Genomic DNA, 6916 nt, shown 5'->3' on the forward strand with positions numbered 1-6916 from the left:
AATAGTACAGTCAACCGTAGAAGGAACAAAGGCTGATGATATTGTTATTAGTGTTACCTAGGTTTATGTTTTTCAAATACGTGAACTATTACAGTTTTATTTTCTTTAGACACATACACAATTTTTCTTTTTTTTCATTTGTCTTACAAAAACTGTCTATAGTTAGTTAGTATAGTAAAAAACAAAAACAAAAAAAAAAAACTTACTTTTCGAAAGTATCATGATATAAGTCTTTTATTTCTGTGGTGTCCATTATTTACAGTTTTCTTTTTTTTTGTAGTCGTAGAAATGAATGTATTGTCTTAGAAATAATATATTTAAATTTTTTAACTCATTCCATGGACATTTTAATATTGAAGAGGAATATATTAAAAAGGATAACAGCGGGTAGCTGTCCCAGTAATAGTGCAAGTGAAATTAATGTGTGTTTTAGAGGAATTTATGTTTGACATGTGCAGCGGCGCCATTAGAGAGCGCGCCTGGGTTCCGTACCTTTTACATGCACTTAATGTTAAACGGTTGTTACTATGAAACTTAACACTTTGAATATTTAATACAGGGGCGTAGCTACAACGTATCAAGGATACGGGGCTCCCGGATTACATGGGCCCCTTACGTGTGAAAGGAAATCATCATCATCATCATCATCAACACATATTCGGCTCACTGCTGAGCTCGAGTCTCCTCTCAGAATGACAGGGGTTAGTTCACCACGCTGGCCCAATGCGGATCGGCAGACTTTCACACTCGCAGAGAATTGAGAAAATTCTCTGGTTTCCTCACGATGTTTTTCCTTCACCGTTTGAGACACAATATTGAATTACTTAAAATGCACACAACTGAAAAGTTGGAGGTGTATGTCCTGGACCGGATTCCAACCCACACCCTCCGGGATTGGAGGCAGAGGTCATTTCCACTGGGCTATCACGGCTCTTAGTTAAAATTAGTAATCCACGACCACACTAAATCTGATGCTTTCCGGAAAGAAAAACAAACTCTGCCTTTAGAGTTTGAAATGACAAACGTAAAAAAGCAATCTCTTTTTTTCCCCTAGTTAAGCGAGCACCCAAAAGTTGAAAACATCCTACATACTCATAAGTTATGGCGTGATAGTCCAGTGGATATGACCTCTGCCTCCGATTTCGGAGGGTGTGGGTTCGAATCCGGTCCGGGTCATGCACCTCCAACTTTTCAGTTGTGTGCTTTTTAAGAAATAAAATGTCACGTGTCTCAATCGGTGAAGAAAAACATCGTGAGGAAACCTGCACACCAAGGGATTTTCTTAATTCTCTGCGTGTGTGTAGTCTGCCAATCCGTATTGGGCCAGCGTGGTAGACTATTGGCCTAACCCCTCTCATTCTGAGAGGAGACTCGAGCTCAGCAGTGAGCCGTATATAAGTTGATAACGACGACGACGACTCATAGGTTAAAAGTCACTGTTATAGATACTTATTTTAAACAAGCATTTTTTGTTTTTTTTTTATGTGAGAAAGTTGCCCTTTATTTGGGCTCTCTAACTAATTTTGATACAGGGCCCCTTCAAGTCACGCTACGCCACTGATCTAATAAGTCCTTTTTTAATTTTTTACAAGTTAGCCCTTGATTACAATCTCACCTAATGGTAAGTGATGATGCAATCTAAGATGGAAGCGGACTAACTTGTTAGGAGCAGGACGATATCCACACTCCTACCGGTTTCTACACAACTTTGCCGTTTGGCGGTACGTCTTTGTCGGTAGGATAGGTGTTAGCCACGGCCGAAGCCTCCCACCAGGTTGGCAGATTTAGGGTAAAGCTAGGAATACTTTCGACAATTAGCTGTGTAGTGAGAGGCGTCAGTTCAATCCATTTACGTAAAAATGCTTATTTGCTTGACCTTGGATTCGATACCCAGGTTGGCTCATTACGTTGAATGAGTCAGTTTTAAATTTGATTGTATTTGAGCAATCCGATATGGTCTAGTGGCTAGGATACCTGGCTCTCACCCAGGAGGCTCGGGTTCGATTCCCGGTATCGGAATTTTTTTTTTGTTATTGAGTGAAAAATAACCTAGAAAAAAAAAATGTATTCTTCGGAATACATCCTTTTAATTTTTTTACTTATTTATACATCTACTAGCTGACGCCGCGCGGTTTCACCCGCGTGGTTCCCGTTCCCGTAGGAATACGGGGATAAAATATAGCCTATAGCCTTCCTCGATAAATGGACTATCGAACACTAAAAGAATTTTTCAAATCGGACCAGTAGTTCCTGAGATTAGCGCGTTCAATCAAACAAACAAACAAACAAACAAACAAACTCTTCAGCTTTATAATATTAGTATAGATACTACAATATAATAAAGAGGAGAGATTTGTATTTTCGTATGTAACGAATAAACTCAAAAACTACTGGGCCGGTTTGAAAAATTCTTTCACTAATAGAAAACTACATTAACAAATTGCAATATTTTAACCCCGCATTCTCACGGAAACGGGAACTACGTGGGGGAGACCGGAAACCGCGACGTTCTGGTAATCTATAGGTTACTATAATGAGGTAAAGTTTGTGAGGTTTTGTACGGGGTAATCTCTTGATATACTGAACGATTTTAATAATTATTTTACCAATAGAAAGCCACGGCAATACACTATTAAACCGTGAGATTCTACTAGTTTTATAAAAATCTAACATCAAAAATCAATATAATTAAAAGTTTCATCCGATTTTGGCGTTAAAAGCGTTAAAACTGAAGTTGAGGAACCGAAGCGGTATAAAGGTCGGCTAACTCTATTTCCGAAACTACCCCCAACAAGGGGTAAGGCTCGTAAATCTGCCCTGTCGCCGACAGATGGCGCGCGTCCAGGTTTTTGCCGCCATAACTCGTAGCACGGCGCACCTGACTCATACTTGAAGATATTTACTTTCTTATCCGAGTGTACTTGCTAGCAAATTTACTATTTGTTTAGTTTACTTTTTATTTTCTACACTACTAGTAAATACTTTGATATCGAGCCTTCAGACCTGCAGCTTTAACTGTTCAGTTAAAACGTCCGTGCTTAAAACTGAGAACTATAGCATTTTCTAATGAAATTTTTTTAAGATAAAATTGTATAGTTAAACTTGAAGGTCTGTGGGACGCATTAATTTATAAAATTCAAATACTAAACTAATATTATGAAGATGGAAACTAAACTGGTATGCGCGGTGGATTTAATGGCGGAGATCCTGGGTTCGATCCCCGGCTGGGCCGATTGAGGTTTTCTTAATTGGTCCAGGTTTAGCTGGTGGGAGACTTCAGCCGTGGTTAGTTACCACCCTACCGACAAAGACGAACCGCCAAGCGATTTAGCGTTCCGGTACGATGCCGTGTAGAAACCGAAAGGAGTGTGGATTTTCATCCTCCTCCTAACAAGTTAGCCCGCTTCCATCTTACATTACATCATCACTTACCGTTAGGTGAGAAAAATAAAAAAAATGTAAGATTTGTTATCAAACATAACATGATTTTGTTTCTCCAGAAAAGTGTTCAGTTAAAATTTTCAAAAAAGGAGCACGTAAAGCCTTCGGTCCCAATAATTTATGGTCGCTAAAGTATTTAACATTGTCACCTTAGCCCGTCAACCCGCATTGGAGAGCTTGGTGTGTTTAAGGTTTATAATTATCCCGTTTACTACAAGGAAGCCTGGTCCTGGCTGATAATGGTAAGCAGGGGCGTAGCTACGTAAGAGGCCCTCGGACTACAGGGGCCTCTTACGTATAAAAGCAATAATTGGTAAAATGTACCTAATCCACAATGTCCTAAACACACTTACAAATCCTAAACACTTAATTAATGTAAGCACCAATTGGTGCTTCCCGAAAAAAGTCATATAAAAAACTACCTATAGAGTTTCACGTCAGAAATGACAAAATTAAAAAAAAAGCTACGCGGGTTAAGCGTGCAACTAAAAAATCGAAACATCCTAAATGGGTAGTCAACGCCGTACTTATTTTAAGCAACCATTTTTGTTTCTTTTGTGAGAAATCTTTATCTGGGCCCCCTAACTTAAATGAATAAATTAATAACTAATTTTGATACTATTTACTACGATTAATTTTGATTTGGCACTGATGGTAAGGTTAAGATAAAATCATCATCTGCATCATTTTCACCTCAAATTCAGCCTACTGTTGAGCACGAGTCTCCTCTCACAACGAGAGGGGTTAGACCTTAGTCCACCACGCTCGACCAATGCGGATTGGCAGACTTTAAAGATAAAATACTTAGATTTAATTTGACGTAAAGCATAGCGTTTCGTGATCTACCCCCAATCAGATCTTACATTTCAATTCTGATTGCAGTAAACTAACGATCTTAATCCCGATCAAATTAATCGCCCTTAATCAAGGAGCGTAGCGACGGGTGGCCTAATTAGTATATCGGCATCCGTCTCCTTTACTCCCGTATCAATTAGGCGGGACAAAAAATATTCCCTAGGGGCAGTTCCTCGGTAGCGGCGGTTAATTAATTGAGAGCCATTTCGGACGCCATGTTTGTTTTGAATACGCGGTGGTTTTTACTTTTTAAAAAATAAAAAAGTTTTTTATGGGCTCCAAAATAGAGATGCTATCGGATATAATTTAATGGGTGGGATATTATATCTTTTTTTATTGCATGTGGTTTTAGTTATACAATACTTCGTCCGCATTTAGGTTTACTTTCATAAGTATTTCTTTTTTTTAATAAGAAAAAAGTTTTGTGCTCGAGTAAGTACTTAAAATCATGCCAATGGAACAGTGATGAGGTAGGTAGGTATACGTTGCAACGCATCTGCCTAAAATATGCCTATACCACAGAAAACATATTGCCTATACATTCTTCTTATTTATTAAAACTTCGTGATTGGGTAACAATAATAAAATTTTGTCAGTTACATACATAACAATTAAGGACCAACGCCGACTTTAAATTTTCAAGAAGTGTTGACAGAATCTATCAAATTGTATGGATATTTCGTATCGCTTAGGTAACCTCGGTTGCATGCTGGAAATTTGGAAAACTTTTGTGAAATTTACGAAAAACTTTGAAAATTTTTAAAATCGTTCTGTCAAAAGGGAAATGGTTTTTTTGAGTAGAACATTTTTTTTATAATTGAGGTCAAAAATACCTCTTACTTTTTAATTTAAATTAACATCGACGTTCATTTCATCTCCTCATAAGTTAGTTATGCACACATCACACTCAATTAAAAAAACGCAGCTGTGATCAAAAACAAATTGCTCTCCGTTTTAGTTTTGAATATTGTCTTTTGCTTTACAAATACACAAACCGATTTTACAGATAAACATAATAGATATAAACATAATTGAAACATTCGTTCACCTCGCCGGATTACACTTTTATAATATTTTCTGCCTACCTGCTGATTAGTAGGTGGGTAGCAAATGTTAATATACATTTGAAGGCGGTTCCAAATCGTGTTGATTTATCGTTTGTAAAAGAATCACACATATAAACAAGGAGTAACATAATCGGACTACTCTGTAAAAAGTTATACTTATATGATTTCACATTACAATTTTAATGAGTAAATAATAATCAATCATAGCCTGTCTTATTCCAAATTTACTTCTTCGGAACCAACTTCGATATAATTACCGTTTGCAATAAAAAAAAATTGTCAAAATCGGATCACTGGGTAAAAGAAATGCGTGGTCATATATAAAAAATATACGCGTCGAATTGAGTAAGTTTCTCAATTCGACGCGTATATATTTTCGTTGGTTGATAAACGCGGCGTCATTCGAATTCGTGTGAGACACCCTTAACAAAACCTAGTTTTAATGTATGGTCGCTGATGAACTATTGAACTTTCCACCCGCGGCCTGTATTTAAAAGGAGCTGCTAATGTTAATGTTTTTCATATTAAACTTATTTCTGTGAGGTTAAACAACTTGCTCCATATCTACATCATGATGATTAGTCGAAAATTTTAAAGGAAATTTAATTTGAAAAGTATATAACACCGCCAACATTTGAGCCGCGTGATGGGTTTTAGCTCCAGGTAAGTATCGCGCAAACCTTTTTATGGACGAAGAAATAAAACAATCCCTTTGTATACTGTTTATAGTATGCTCTAATGTCAAATTCACTCTGAAGCAGTAACACGATCGGATGATTCGTTCTCATTTTTTTTTATCTCAGAAACGTTAGCGTTTGCAGAAAGAGAATAGACGGCTATATTAAGCCTAGCTGGCCTATTCACTAACTTGGTCTTTAATAACAATCTATTAACGAAATAAACTGAGTGTCATGTACCCTGTAGGTATGATATCCACGAAGGGTTGTCAGTAGGCACCGGATGACATTTCTTACATTACTCGTAATCTGAATTTCGTATATGTCAACTAACATGCTTATTTACTAACTTCAAAGTTAGTAAATAAGCCTGCAGGTTGTTAGAGTAAAGTAAAGTATGAAACTGAAATATTAATTTTAAAAAATTATAAAAAATAATCGCCCCCGGGTGGGCTCGAACCACCAACCTTTCGGTTAACAGCCGAACGCGCTAGCCAATTGCGCCACGGAGGCGTTGGGGACCGGCGCGAAATTGTGTGTCGCTTCCCACAAGCGCTCTGTGCGCATAATACGTGATTACGTCACAAGTGCCGCTTAGATAAAACAATGTAAAGATAATTAAAAGTTGTGGTTTATTTGTTTTATATGAATATGTATCGTGATTACAAACAAATATTTAAATAAAAACCTTCCTATAGTTCGCACTCCGAATGATAATCCCTATGACGTTTCAACTGACAGTTGTATTAGTGATGCGAAACAATTTCGACTTAATTTAGATGTCAGCACGTACACGTGCAAAATCAAAATCAAAATCAAAATTCATTTATTTCAAGTAGGCTCAATTTACAAGCACTTTTGACACGTCAGTTGACT

At 37.2% G+C, this 6916-nt stretch overlaps 2 non-coding genes across 2 annotated transcripts; one reads left to right on the forward strand and one right to left on the reverse strand.

Moving 5' to 3' along the window:
* Positions 1-1947: 1947 nt before the first annotated feature.
* Trnae-cuc (transfer RNA glutamic acid (anticodon CUC)) lies at positions 1948-2019 on the forward strand. Its single transcript has one exon. It is a non-coding gene; the product is annotated as a tRNA-Glu (tRNA).
* Positions 2020-6479: 4460 nt separating this feature from the next.
* Positions 6480-6553, reverse strand: Trnan-guu (transfer RNA asparagine (anticodon GUU)). Its single transcript has one exon. It is a non-coding gene; the product is annotated as a tRNA-Asn (tRNA).
* Positions 6554-6916: the final 363 nt, after the last annotated feature.

The sequence above is a fragment of the Bicyclus anynana genome, chromosome 3 (genome assembly GCF_947172395.1).
Source record: "Bicyclus anynana chromosome 3, ilBicAnyn1.1, whole genome shotgun sequence".
NCBI classification, from domain to species: domain Eukaryota; kingdom Metazoa; phylum Arthropoda; class Insecta; order Lepidoptera; family Nymphalidae; genus Bicyclus; species Bicyclus anynana.